General features: G+C 46.3%; 1 protein-coding gene across 1 annotated transcript in view; it reads right to left on the reverse strand.

Moving 5' to 3' along the window:
* LOC106017260 (uncharacterized protein K02A2.6) overlaps positions 1 to 15,124 on the reverse strand; it is a 69,534-nt gene that overhangs the window by 41,622 nt on the left and 12,788 nt on the right. Inside the window, exon 3 of the transcript XR_011805880.1 lies at positions 5,482 to 5,523. The gene's annotated coding sequence lies outside the window, so the exon portion shown is untranslated. The remainder of the gene's footprint in view (positions 1 to 5,481; positions 5,524 to 15,124) is intronic.

Here is a 15,124-nt window from a genome sequence, read left to right on the forward strand (position 1 = left end):
CCAGCACATGAGCTGAGCACTGAAGTACTCTGAGCACTGGACTCCAAAGACGACACAGCCAGGCAAATGAAATACTGCAGCACTGAAGACTGTAATGGTAGCATATTGAAGAGATGCACCTAAACAAGCCTACAATGCTAGACAGGACATGCTCAAAGAGCAGAGCGCTGTCTGTAGCTGCTTGCACAGAGCTGGGAGGAAGGAGCAGAGCCCTGAGGAGGGACAGCTCTTAGAGGCAACTGTCCGGCCCTGGCAGGAACACCAGGTTTGCCTGCAGACACTCTGTAACCAGTTCCCTTAGGAAAGAGGCAGGTTTAAAGTCAGGGGTTTCTCTGTGCCATGAGTGATGGTAACAGGACAAAATACTGCAGGAGGAAGCCATGTGAAAACAAAGCTGGGTGAAATACCCATTCAGATATTCGCAGAGATAGAAGCAGAATCGTGGTTGCTTCAAAGACGATAGTAACTATTCATCACCAATTTTCTGATGAGAGTCTATAGACAGGGTCATGCTAACCCATTGCCCTCTTCTCCCAAGATAAAAGCATGTATGATACCAAGGGGAGCAGAAAGCATATGTTAAATAGCTAACTTGTGCCTTGCTATTATACTCCTCCTTCCTACATAATAACCTCCTCTTCTCTATTTATATTCACATCTATATTTAATGCTCACTGAAGACTACAGACTTGTGTTTGATGTTCAGCTGAAGACATGATTCATCACAATCCTCATTTTTAGTAATGGAAAAAGGCTGTGGTAGAAAAAAACAGATGAGACTGCTTTTCATCTTGGTAGCCATGTAACCTTTTCATGAACTTGGAAAGTCATACAAAGAATGGCAGCCGCAGCCTATCGCGGGTGATTCACAAAGTTTTCTGAATGCTGCATGATCTCCCTAGCAGTATCTGATCTCTCCTGCTTTAAAGGAAAAAAATAGACAGTAAATCACCCATTTCTTGACCCACCATTTCTGTTGTTGTTTTTCACATGAGATGTAAAAGATATTCTATTTATTGTAAAAAGTTAAAAAAAATGCACAAAAAAACAGATGTTATCAGTTCTATGTCTGTAGACCTAAGAATGAAAACAAGGCGCATAGGTCAATTATTAACTTGTTTTTCATGCTCTGCCCTGCAGCCAGAGCCACCCGTGTTTTGATTCCCAACCAGCATGGCACTCCCTTCAAGGCTACCAACAACAACCCTCTAAGAACAACCTAGTGCACGGACACTGAGTGCAAATGACCTCTCATGTCGACCCACAACAGAATATAGCCTGGTGCTCTTTCTTGTGAGAATAACTGGAGCACAGGACTATTTTCTGTCATGGAGTATTTATGCTCAGATTATCCTAAGTGTTCTTGCATCTGGTAGCATGGAAAACTCAGTGTTCTCGGGGCTGAAAATGTTTCTATGCACAGAAGCTAGCTGCTAACTATTATTTAGCCACATCTTTATAAATCTCTTTGCACAGAAAATATATTTACCTCTGTCTTTTCCAAACTAGCTAATTTGCCTTAAAATAACTAACATCAGCCTGTAAAAGATCAGACATAACTGGGTTAGATGACACTATAATTTAAGAATATAATTTAACGTTAACTTTTAATACTGAAGCAAAAGATTGAAATTCCACTGGAATATGTGAATTCATTAAACCAAAGTTATTTCCATCCTTCAGAATGTGTTCCTTACAGAAGTAAGAAGTAGTATAAATGACCTCCAAATTCTCATTTGCTATTAGGGATATTACAGTTTCATTTGAATTAAAAACTTTGTGCATTTCTGGGTTAAAAAAAAAAAAAAAAAAAAAAAAACACGTCCTTCACCTCTTTTGTTCCTGCATTCTCCAGAATGATTTCAGTCATCAGCTGTTATGGTGATCAAGGATCTAGGGACTTCTTGACTTCTTTCCAAAGAGTGTGCGATTTCCCATCTCCCCTCTCTCCTGTCCCCCAGCATCACCTATCCCTGTCCCCTCACATCACTACCTGAGTGGCTAGCTGCTGGGGCAGGGATCTGGCACCTAATTCGAGCTGAGAGGCTCTAGAGGGGAACCAGGTGATGCTGGACGGCCCTGAAATAGCTGTGCTAGAAACCAAGAAGGCTGCCTGAAGGTAACTCTCAGTCCCAGTCCAACTCTCCCTTCCTTCAGCATGGGCATCAGAGCTCTGCAAAAGGGACAATCTGGCCCACGCACCCCCAAAAATCTTCCCACAGACTCACAAAGAGACTAAAAACAGAAGGACAGAGGACAGGTGCAGCTCTGTTTTCTTTCTACCCCCAATCCTCCCTACACCTCTATTAAAAAGCAATGATTGAAACCCATTTCCCTCCTTGTTATTCCTGCATTATAATTGTTTGTAAATGCCATTTTTTCTTTAATTACCCCTTCCTACATATACATGAGAATGAGAATAAAGAACAATCCAACATTGCAATTGAATTACAAAAGCATTGCACACGGCTGTCCTATTAACTTCATAGCAGTGATGTGTTATAAAATGCAAAGTGCAGAAAAGGGGGTAGTAACTTGTTTATAAATATGTTAATTAGGTAGAGCAAATGCCATATTGCCTGAGAAAAGAAAATCACTGATTGCAAAGTATGCCTTCTAGCATAGATTTCACAGGGCAAAATGTAGTTAATAAAACTACCTTTATGCTTTGTATTACAGCTTTTTAGCATAAATAGCTAATAACCAATTTACATTAATGGTATTGGCACAAATGTAAATTAGGGTCTTTTTGTTTGTATTGCTGAAGTGCAATTCTATTGCCAGACAATTGTATTTGGCCATTTCATTAACGGGAGAGATCTAAGAAACAGATACAGTTCCAGGGCCTGCCCCAGGAATATTAACATGGAAAAGAAACCGCAGCACACACCTGGCTGCAAGCTGGGGCTCACGAGGGGCTCTGTGCCCCACAGCCTGTTCTTTCCTCCATCACCCGGGCAGGCAGAGAGAGACCACGGCTCACAGAGGCCGGTGCTGTCTCACATCGGGCTGAAAGCAGTCTCGTGCAGCTGTTCGGCAGACATCAGCTGCATTTCTGCTCTGAATCGCTGGCAGCAAGGTCTTGCAGCGCTGACTGCTGTCCCTCTAACAAAAAGAGAGGGCTGGAGAAGCATGACCAAAATCCAAGGTTATTTAGTTGAGAGGGGGGAGCTGGTTTTAAGCCAGCTTCACCTGTCAGGCTCAGACCCAGCAGTGGATGTCCTGCACCCTGCCACACCAGGGCCTGCTGCCCCGGACAGGGCCATGACTGCAGGCCCAGTCCTTCTGCCTCTCCCTCTGCTGCCCTTCCTCCTACTCTGGAGACCAGATATTTGACTTCACAGCCAGAAAATACCCTCAGCACCCAAAGTTTCAGTCAGCAAGCAGGTCTTTTTTGATGACTGCATTCCCAAACAGCAACGAATGGCATTAAGAGGTTCCGGGCACCAACCTCAGCAGAGGGAGGATGATGTGTTGCAGCGAGGACAGAAGCGGGCCTGCCCTCTCCCTAACATGACCATGCTGTCTCCTCTGTTAGCCAACAGTCTTGTGCTTCTAGAGCGATTTAGAGCACCCTGAAACCTTGCTCCGGCAGCTGGGAGAAGTGCCGTATATTTTCTCAGGCGTAGGAAGCGATGTGGAACCTTGCAGGGGATTTACACCACAGCTTCTCTGTGTTCCCTGGATAATGGCTTTCCTGCTTGACACCTAGAGAAAGGGACTGTTGCAGCATAATGATTTTTATCAGGTTAGATAGCAGGTGGGGAAAAGGGCCTTTACAGCCCACTAAATCAATGTTTCTGCTAGCCAAAGATCAAATGTAAATGTTGGCAAATTACTGACAATGCACATGAAAGCCACACCGCCCCGTCTGCTATAGCAATAGAGGTTTTCCATTTCAGGCCTCATTCATCTGGGACCTTTCATATTCACAGGGTCTTTCTTTAGTCATGCTATGTAAGCAGCTACTGGATATACCGAAAGCCAATTTTCCCGTATACTTAAGTGTGCTGCTGGAGAGACAATAAATCATGAATCTATTTCCAATTTCATTACCCTTTATGTGATATTGATACAATAGCATCCTTTGCCTTCATCTGCTTGTTTCTGAGATGAAGACTAGGAGAAAGTCTTCTTCTCTTTATATAAATTGGCAATTAGCTGTTTTCCTCTCATAAGAACAGAAGGTGACAGACATTTTCTACAGCAAGGTTTTGGAGGAAGGACATGTGTATTGGTTCTCTGTAGTTTCACTTCATGGCATGGAATACACAGGTTGATTTTTACTGCCATTGACACCAGTAAAACATCTCCAGAAACCTACTAACAAACTCAGAATATAATTTATCCATTTGAATATAATCAGCCGCTTTAAAAAATCATGATGAGACTATATATAAATGTATATATTAATCGGTCACACACACACACATAGCCCATCATCAATGAGCAATGTCATTCTAGTAGGACAACAGAACTAGAGCAGATCTCTACCTTGTATTTATCCCACACTGTTATAAATCAAGAACATATTCATTACAGTTCATCAAATTCTGTTGGTGCAACTCCAATGTAAATGAGGTCAGAACTGGGCTTTGTGACCTCTGAATCCTCTGTCCACTACAAGCACACAGCATTATGAACTAAGTAAGTGTGGTAGGCAAGATAATGCTATCCCCATAGCATACAGAATATTAAAGGCAATTAACAACATCAACAAGATGAGTGTTATGAATGGCCAGTACTTAAGAGAAGCAAAAGAGGAGAATAATTTCTCTGGAGATCTGGCACCAGAAGACAGAGCCCATCATGTTAGGTCAGTGCTCCAAGCTGCCTCTGGTCTGGTAATTACTTAAAGTAGTTACCATCCGATTGTAATTAGGTGGACTAAGTGAAAGACTTCATAGTTTCACTTGCATTCCTAAGCAACTAGACCAATGATCCAGTTGGCTCAAGTGGCTTTCTTGCATATTATGAGCCATACAAATACCAAATTGAGCTAATTATGATTCATGTTAAACTTATACAGTCCGATTCAAATCCCATTATCTAAATACAAAGGTTCCCAAGGGGTTTCATGAGGTTTGGATCAAATCTACAATGACAAATGCCAAGTTTGTAGGGCCAAAATGAGCTGCTACACCAGTGCAATTTCAGCATAACTCTATTAAAGTCAGTGGGGCTACACTGATTTATGTGAGTCCAACTGAGAAAATTTAACCATTAGTAGTCTGCACAGGAGTACAGCATGCTTCCCATTTTATAGCAGCTCTAAGGATTACTTTTTCTTCCAAAAAAGCCCTGTGTTTTTTTTCAGCTGTAGCTGTCGCATGTTCTCTTGATGGTTTTTCGGAGTTTTTTTGATACCTTTTTTAATGAGCTCGTAATTTCTCCTAGCAAAAATATTTGTTACAACCTATAATGGGGCAGAAAAGCTCTTAGCACAATGTAGCCTTTGAGTGAAATACAGCATTTACTCACACTTAGAGGTATTCTGTTCTCACTTGACTTCAATGATGTTGCCTGAGAGGAAATGAGAGAGGAATTTGGTCAATTATATATGTATGATTTTTACAGAACCAGCTTGAGAGTGACAAAAATAATCATTAATGAAGGCTAATGGGAAGGTTCTGGGGTACAGAAATAATGTTTTATAATTTCACTAAAGGCAAGGATGGAAGGACTAGAAATGAGTAATTACAAGAGCCATGACCCAATATGGAACAGTGTGTTTGGGAATATATGGCCACTAATGCTCTCACATACTGGTATGTCTGTATGAATATCACAAAGCTTTATCTGCTGCTGCAGCCTTGGCTCATGTTTAAGGATACCACCTGCTAACCTGAAGCACCAAAGAGGTTCAGATGCTGGGTAAAAGGGTGTTTACTTGTGCTGAGAAGGGCTGATGGAGGCAGCTCAGGTAATAAAGAGCTGCCCAGTGCTTCCCTGCTGTCAGAGTCAACATCCCAGCCAAAGGAGGGAAGAGAGGCGACAGCAGCCACCCGGCATCTGGGATGCTGATGCTGATAGTTTCTCTGTCACTGGGAATAGTACTGTTTACATGAAAGGGGCATCACATGGGGCCAACCTTCCCAGAAAAGTGCTACTGACAGACAAGGCTCAGAAAAGTTGGGCTGCTGATTCAATGCTTCTTATGAGCCCTTTGAAGCTTTGAATGCCTCAGGGTCATTATTAGGAAAAGAAGTGCATATTTTATAAACCTGCCGTAATCTGGCAACTTCTACAAGTGCTAAATTCCCTTTAAAACAGGTGTTAAAAAAGTACCAAGGCACAGATTTAATAGCTCAGATTTAGTTGGTCAGAATAAAGGGCACATATGGAGTAGCTGTTAAAAAATATCAAGCAGCGTGCACACCAAACCCGGCGGAGGTGTGTGAGATGATATATGGTGTAGTTCAGATTGCCACATTTGCCTACAGTCACTGCATTTCCAGCACTATATCCTAACTTAACTGCTTTGTAAAAGTGCTCTGAAATAGGGAAGTGCAAGAGGAGCTATATAAAACCAAATTTTGCTCCATTCTATTTAAAAGTTAAAGGCTTCAGTAAAAAAGAATAAATATCACTCCCTGCTTTATGCAGATGGGAAAATCCATCATGAAGTGATTGATACCTCTCATTCCCAAGGCAGCCTTCAGGGTGCCATCCTGCACCCATGCCAGCTCAGCTGCTGTTCCCCCAGCCTCTCCATGCGACCCCAGGGCAGCCTGCATAGGCAGTGAGCCTGCTGGACTGTTTTGCTTGGGGGCCTGGGCACGAGCTGCAGCATTCACCCCAAAATTCAGACCCAGCATCTCCCAAGCACAGGGCAGGTTATTCATCTGCCCACCAGGACAGAAGATATTTTACAACCCCTCAGGTCCTTCCACCCAGCTGGAGGCAGGAGGCACAGGGGTGTTGGAGCGAGAGGGCAGCTGTCAGTCACAGGTTTTGCAGCTCTGCAGCTTTGTCTCCCCTGTTACCAGAAGTGCCTGAGCAAGTCTTTCCACAGGTGCCTTCTCTAGTACATACAACCTCGTGCCTGTGAGCTGTACAATCCCAGAGGAAGGGCAGGAACAAAAAAATTGTCCTAGCCAATGTCATTTGCCTGGAGATCTCCTCAATGCCCATTTACAACACCTGTCATGAGAAAGGGGGGAAATAGTAAGTGGACAGCAGTCACTGACTGACACAGACAGATGCATCTCGGCATTAAGATGGGACAGGATTGCAGAGACGTAAAGAGAGAGAAGCTTCCCACTGCCCCCTTTGCCTGCAGCCATCACTTTTGCTTGCCTCTGGCCAGGGAATCCATTCCAGTGTTTGGTTTCTAGGAGGGTTTCTAGAGGGTCTTACTGATAGCTGGGCACCTGCTGCGTCCTTATTAATCTTCCCTCATTGCTGGGCCCTTTTAGTGACTGGATTGTTGTCCATAGTGCACAGTTTTTGCGCAATGTCTATTTGAGGATGTTTATTTCTAAGCACCAGTGTTTTCTACCCATCTGTGTGTAAGAACACGTGTAAAAGAAATCTCTTACGTGATGTTACTAATGGGTATGTTTCTGAGAAATAAAAGATCAAAGAGAGTGAGTAACTAATATATATCAATCTCAAGAAGGACTTAATTAAATCACAGATATAACAAGTTTAGTTGATAAAGATCCCAATGTTATTTCTAAAGAAGGCTTCCCTCAGAGCCAGAGGGAGTGCAGCAGACCAGCACAATGGTCTACAACCAGCAGGGACGGGTCTCTGCAGGGCAGCCAGCGGGGGGACAGCACAGCTGCCTCTGGCTGCCACATCTGTCAGAGCAGCAGGTGAGGTGCCAGCAGAGCCTGCATCCTTCAGAGGATGTCTGATGTAGGACCAGGGACAACTCAGGTCGTACAAAACATTGCCCCAGTGTATATTGGGCCACAGGTTCTAGAGAAGATGCTGGGCAGGCTTCATTTCATGGAGTCCCAGAATCATTTCATTTGGAAAAGACCCTTAGGATCACCAAGTCCAACACGATTTCATTACCTGCTCTCAGTTGTAACTCACATTGCAAGTAAATCACCTCTCTGATAGATAACAAATACAGCAGATACTTTGATCTGTGGTTCTGTGGGCATTAAAATGAGGTGAGCCTGGTGCAGGCAGTCTCTCTTGAACCCTCTTTTGGGTGGATGGAGCACCTCAGGTAGGAGTCACTTTCTTTAACTCGGCCAAGGCCAAAACCAGTGATCACGGTGCTCCATTCTGTAAAAAAGGGCCAGCAGCTCTCTCTCTTTGATGTATAACTTACTTTTTCTACTCTGAAACGTACTTGATTAAAATTAGTGCACTTTATCTGAGTGTAATGTTCTCAGCAGTAATTACCACTCCACCAATCCTTGCAGTGGCACAAAATTTTGATTAGAAGCTATTTTTCCTTTGGAAAAAAGATTACCAATAACAGTGTTGACAGCCAACCCTTCTTCCAGACCCGTCATCCCATTATTCAGTCCATGAGCTTTTTTTCTTTCTTTTTTTTTTTTTTTTTAAAAAAAAAAAATAAGGGAAAAAGGGGATGGGGGTGTATGGGAGATTAGAAGACTTTCATGAAGTGTGAGGTCAACCATCCACATGCATCATATCTTCTCCACTGGGCCTCACAGGCAAACGTGTCCTCTTGTCTAAGGAGTGTCCCAGAAAATCTTGGTAATCTACATTTCCTGAAGCCACCTCTGAAAATCAGATGATTGTGACCACTCAGATCAGTGACCATTTCTATTGCTTCCTGTCAAGAGAGGGGTGAAAACTGCATCTCTGTTCAAGGTCACCAGGAGATAATGGAAGTTCAGTCAGAAAATATGACTCAGTGTACAGAAAATATCTCACACCTCTGCCTGCAAAAGCTCTGGTCAAAGAGCAATAAAGATCTTGTAGCTGTTTGCTGCCTCCAGCCACGTTACCTCAGGAGAAGCATGGAGAAAATTCAGATTTCCTTCCATAGACGGGCTCTGTTCAAAAGCAGAGTTCCCAAAGACAAAAGCACTCACACGCTTCCAGCTGGAAGCGCTGCCCAAGAGCTCTGCCAGGTCGCCTCAGGCCCATAAGGGAAATGCATTCATGTGTTATCAGCCTGTTGGTAAGGCTCTCCCTCACCGCTAGAAAGTGTCTCTTTACATGGTCTTGGAGGAAGGATGGTATAATTGTTACCATATGAGTTTCAGATTTAGGATTTCCTGGCCTGCGATAGCTCTGTGATCTTCAGCAAGTCTCTTAATACCTTCCTGGCAATTCTTCTTTAAAAAATGCAAGGATGAAAATGCTTCCCTTTTCACGGCAGGTTGTGAGGATAAATACAGCTCAAATGCTGAAGTGCTGAGATACCGTGATAATGTATGTGTCATAAAAAGGAAATGTCTCACGAATACACAGAAGACAGAAAACAGGTTAGACTTCAAGGAACAGCATATGTCACTCTGGCAATGTACAATCAGACTTTACAGCTTTCTCCTTTTCTGCTGTGAAGGACTAAAGCCATGGCTCACTAGCATTCATCCAGTAGTCATTAAAGCTACAGTTCTAAGTCAACAGCACAAAAAGCGTCAGACAAGATCTTGCACTAGAAATTTGTGGTAGATTTTAGAGTGTACGCAGCTCCACCTGGGGGAGGGTGATGGACAAGTGGAGAGCTTGTGGGTGAGAATTAAGGAGTGGGCTGGTATGGGGGACACTGTTGTGGGGGTGTAGTACAGGTCACCAGATCAGGAGGAGGAGGTCGATGAGACCTTCTACAAGCAGCTGGTAATAGCCTCATGATCACGTGCGCTGGTTCTCATGGGGGACTTCAATTTTCCAGACATCTGTTGGGTAAGCAACTCAGCCAGGCACGCGCACTCCAAACAGTTCCTACAATGCATTGAAGACAATTTTCTGACGCAGGTGGTGGAGGAGCCTTCAAGGAGGAGGGTGCTCCTGGACCTTGTCCTTACCAACAGTGATGGGTGTCTTGGGATGCAGCGACCATGAGATGGTGGAGTTCAAGATGGAACTTGGTGGAAGAAGTAAGGCTAAAAGCAGGATTGCTACCCTAGACTTTCAGAGAGCCAACTTTGACCTCTTCCAGGACCTGCTTGGGAGTATCTTATGGGCTAGGCTGCTAGAAGGCAAGGGTGCTTGTGAGAGCTGAGCTACATTTAAACAGCACTTCTTCCAAGCTCAGGATCTGTGCATCCCTAAGAGCAGGAAATCAGGGAAGGGGGACAGGAAACCTGTGTAGATGAGCAAAGAGCTTATCAATAAGATCAAAAGGAAGAGGAGGGTTTATGAAATGTGGAAAAAGGGCCTGTCCTCTTGGGAGGAGTATAGAAGTGTTGTCAGGCCTGCAGGGACGCAACAAGGAAGGTTAAAGCCCACCTAGAGATGAGGCTTGCAAAAGAGATAAAAGATAATAAGAAGGGTTTTTTGAAGTATGTGAACAGTAAAAGGAAGACTAGGGATAATGTGGGACCCTTGCTGAACTAAGGGGGTGTCCTGGTAACGGAAGATGCTGAGAAGGCAGAGATACTGAATGCTTTCTTTGCTTAAGTCTTTGTTCTAAGGACTCCCCTCCAGGATTCCTTGACCCTGGAGGGAGGAGAAAGAGTCTGGGAAGTGGAGGTCTCCTCCCTTGTTGACAAGGGAGTGGTTCAGGAGCATCTGATTGGGCTCAACGTACACAAATCCATGGGTCCTGATGGGATGCATCCACGTGTGCTGAGGGAGTTGGCAGAGGTGATTGCCGAACCGCTCTATCATCTTTGAAAGGTCCTGGAGAACAGGAGAGGTGCATGAAGATTGGAGGACAGCCAATGTCACTCCGGTCTTCAAGAAGGGCAAGAAGGAGGATCCAGGAAACTACAGGCCAGTCAGTCTCACCTCTGTCCCTGAAAAGGTGATGGAACAACTTGTTCTGGATGCCATCTCCAAGCGATTGGACGAGAAAAAGGTTATGAGTAGTCAGCATGGATTCAACAAGGAGAAGTCACAGAATCACAGAATCACAGAATTTCTAGGTTGGAAGAGACCTCAAGATCATCGAGTCCAACCTCTAACCTAACACAAACAGTCCCCACTAAACCATATCCCTAAGCTCTACATCTAAACGTCTTTTGAAGACTTCCAGGGATGGTGACTCCACCATCTCCCTGGGCAGCCCGTTCCAGTGCCTAACAACCCTTTCAGTAAAGAAATTCTTCCTAACATCTAACCTAAAACTCCCCTGGCGCAACTTTAGCCCATTCCCCCTCGTCCTGTCACCAGGCACGTGGGAGAACAGGCCAACCCCCAGCTCTCTACAGCCTCTTTTAAGGTATCTGTAGAGAGCGATAAGGTCGCCCCTGAGCCTCCTCTTCTCCAGGCTGAACAAGCCCAGCTCCCTCAGCTGCTCCTCGTAGGACTTGTTCTCCAGGCCCCTCACCAGCTTCGTCGCCCTTCTTTGGACCCGCTCAAGCACCTCGATGTCCTTCTTGTAGCGAGGGGCCCAAAACTGAACACAGTACTCAAGGTGCGGCCTCACCAGAGCCGAGTACAGGGGGACGATCACCTCCCTAGCCCTGCTGGTCACACTGTTTCTGATACAAGCCAGGATGCCGTTGGCCTTCTTGGCCACCTGAGCACACTGCTGGCTCATATTCAGCCGACTGTCCACCATCACTCCCAGGTCCTTCTCTGCCTGGCAGCTCTCCAACCACTCATCTCCCAGCCTGTAGCTCTGCTTGGGGTTATTGCGCCCCAGGTGCAGGACCCGGCACTTGGCCTTGTTAAACTTCATGCAGTTGACCTCAGCCCATCGGTGCAGCCTATCCAGATCCTCCTGCAGAGCCTTCCTACCCTCGAGCAGATCGACACACGCACCTAACTTGGTGTCATCTGCAAACTTACTGAGGGTGCACTGGATCCCCTCATCCAGATCATTGATGAAGATGTTGAAGAGGACCGGCCCCAGCACCGAGCCCTGGGGGACGCCACTAGTGACTGGCCTCCAACTGGACTTGACTCCATTTACCACGACTCTTTGGGCCTGGCTATCCAGCCAGTTTCTAACCCAATGAAGCGTGCGCCAGTCCAAGCCAAGAGCAGCCAGTTTCTTGAGGAGAATGCTGTGGGAGACGGTGTCAAAAGCCTTGCTGAAGTCAAGGTAGACCACATCCACAGCCTTTCCCTCGTCCACCCAGCGCGTCACTTTGTCATAGAAGGAGATCAGGTTCGTCAAGCAGGAGCAGTTCTTCAAGCCTATAGCCAGGCATAGCAGCACTCCAGTCATGAGACCGGTCCCACCACGTTTCCGTGATGGCAACCAAGTCGTAGCCTGCCCGCTGCACGATGGCTTCCAGCTCCTCCTGTTTGTTACCCATGCTGCGTGCATTGGTGTAGATGCACTTCAGCTGGGCCATTACCTTATTCCCCGGCCTTGCCATTGTTCCCCCTGGCACAGCTCCAACAATCCTTGCTTCACTCCCATCCCCCTTCTTACCTAGTTTAAAGCCCTATCAATGAGCCCCGCCAGGTCCTGGCCAAGGATCCTTTTTCCCCTAAAGGATAGGGACCCGTCTACGGCCATCAGACCAGGTGCTGAATAAACTGCCCCATGGTCGAAAAACCCAAGATCTCTGCGTTGGCACCAGCCCCGGAGCCACGTGTTTAACAGGTGGGCTTTCCTGGTCCTCTCCGTACCCCTCCCTGTCACCGTAGGGATGGACGAAAACACTACCTGCACTCCCGCTCCGTCCACTAACCGTCCCAGCCCCCTAAAGTCTCTTTTGATTGCCTTCAGGCTTCTGTCTTCAATGTCGTCACTGCCTGCCTGGACTATCAGGAGAGGATAATAATCAGAGGGGCGTACCAGGTTGGGAAGCTTCCTGGCAACGTCCCTGACCCTGGCCCCAGGGAGGCAGCAGACTTCCCTACGGGTAGGGTCAGGCCGACAAATAGGGCCCTCTGTTCCCCTAAGGATAGAGTCTCCCACAACAATCACCCTTCTTTCTTTCTTGATGGAGGCAGTCCTGAGGCGTGGAGTCGACCTCCTCACCCTAGGCATCCTCCTGGGAACACTTTCTATCTCTTCCTTCGTTGCTGGTCTCTCAATCTCCAGGGCCTCAAACCTGTTTTGTAAGGGCACCTGGGAAGGTGGGGCCGGAAGGGGAGGGCATCGCCTGCGATGTCGTGCTCAACCAACCTCGTTGCCTTCTATGATAGCATCACCAGCTGAGTAGATGAGGGGAGAGCGGTGGATGTCATCTACCTTTACTTTAGCAAGGCTTTCGATACTGTCTCCCTTGATATCTTGATAGCAAAGCTGAGACAGTGTGGGATAGAGGAGTGGAGGTGGAGATAGAGGACAGTAATGTGGGTTGAGAACTGGCTGAGTGGCTGAGCAAAGAGGGTGGTGATCAGCAGAGCAGAGTCTGGCTGGAGGCCTGTGACTAGCGATGTTCCTCAGGGATCGGTTCTGGGTCCGGTCTTGTTCAACATCTTCATCAACGACCTTGATGAAGGAATAGTGTCTGCCTTCAGCAAGTACGCCGATGACACAAAGCTGGGAGGAGTGGCTGACATGCCAGGAGGCTGTGCTGCCATTCATCGAGACCTGGACCAGCTGGAGAGATGGGCAGGAAGAAACCACATGAGGTTAAATAAGAGCAAGTGTAGAGTCCTGCACCTGGGAAGGAACAACATGAAGTATCAGTACAGGCTGGGGGACGACCTGCTGGAGAGGAGCTCCGAGGAGAAGGACCTGGGGGTCCTGGTGGACGACAGGTTGACCATGAGCCAGCACTGTGCCCTTGTGGCCAAGAGGGATAATGGGATCCTGGCGTGTATTAAAAGGAGCATGGCCAGCAGGCCAAGGGAGGTGATCCTCCCCCTCTGCTCTGCCCTGGTCAGGCCTCACCTGGAGTACTATGTCCAGTTCTGGGCTCCCCGGTACAGGGATCTCCTGGAAAGAGTCCAGCAGAGAGCCACAAAGATGATACAGGGCCTGGAGCATCTTCCCTATGAAGAAAGGCTGAGAGACCTGGGTCTGTTCAGCCTGGAGAAAAGACTGAGAGGGGATCTCACCAATGTGTATAAATATCTGAGGTGTGGGAGACAGAGGGATTTGGCCAACCTCTTTTCAGTGGTTTGTGGGGACAGGACAAGGGGTAATGGCCACAAGATAGAGCACAGGCAGTTCTGCATTGACATGCAAAAGAATTCTTTGTGGTGAGGGTGACAGAGCTCTGGGACAGGCTGCCCAGGGAGGTTGTGGAGTCTCCTCTGGAGATATTCAAGACCTGTCTGGATGCCTACCTGTGCACCCTGCTCTAAGCAACCTGCTTCAGGGAGGTTGGACCCGATGATCTTTCAAGGTCCCTTCCAACCCCCTCAATTCTGTGATTCCGTGATTCTCCCTGGTGCCTGTAGCCTGCTACACAGAGGTCATGATGCATGGGGAACTATTAGTTAAGTTACAGAACTCACTTTATGTCATGACTCCTGATGAAACCTCAAAGAGGTTTTCAGAACAAAGGCTGATACATGTAAACAAATGAGTCTCAGTCCTCGCTCACATGATGGCCTGTGTAGACTTTTCTGGAATTGTAGAGTTTTTCGAGGAGGTTCATGTTTAACTTTCACTACTTTTCCAGCATACACTGCTACCAGGATTGCTGGCTCAATAAGACTCATTATTTCTCCATAAAGACGTCTTTCTAGATGAGTGTTCTGATCTTGTTTGTGTTTGTGATTGAAAATGCAACGTCCCCAAAACGACAGTGTAAATCAGTAGAGTTTAATTGTCAGAACTGTTTTCTTCTCTTAGCAATCTTTGGCTAAATGAGTCAATCTGAGAGCAGAGGAAGACAACGGAGTTTGTAGACAGCTTGTACTTACCCTCACCATGTGGAGAGTAGTGCACATGTGAGACTTCTACTTCAGGAGGCTCTGCAGGATCAGACCACATCCTTCATACTGCAACAGGCACAAACCCAAGCACCCTGCCTTTGTCTTCAGATGATTATTTCTATATGGAACTAAGGGAATCTCACCCAAATTGATCCCCATGACAAAACTCTGCAGGGGTTCTTCTGGGCATCCACAGGGGCCATCTGGTTTTGGGTCCCCTGTCCACATC

Source organism: Anas platyrhynchos, chromosome Z (genome assembly GCF_047663525.1).
Source record: "Anas platyrhynchos isolate ZD024472 breed Pekin duck chromosome Z, IASCAAS_PekinDuck_T2T, whole genome shotgun sequence".
Classification (NCBI taxonomy): domain Eukaryota; kingdom Metazoa; phylum Chordata; class Aves; order Anseriformes; family Anatidae; genus Anas; species Anas platyrhynchos.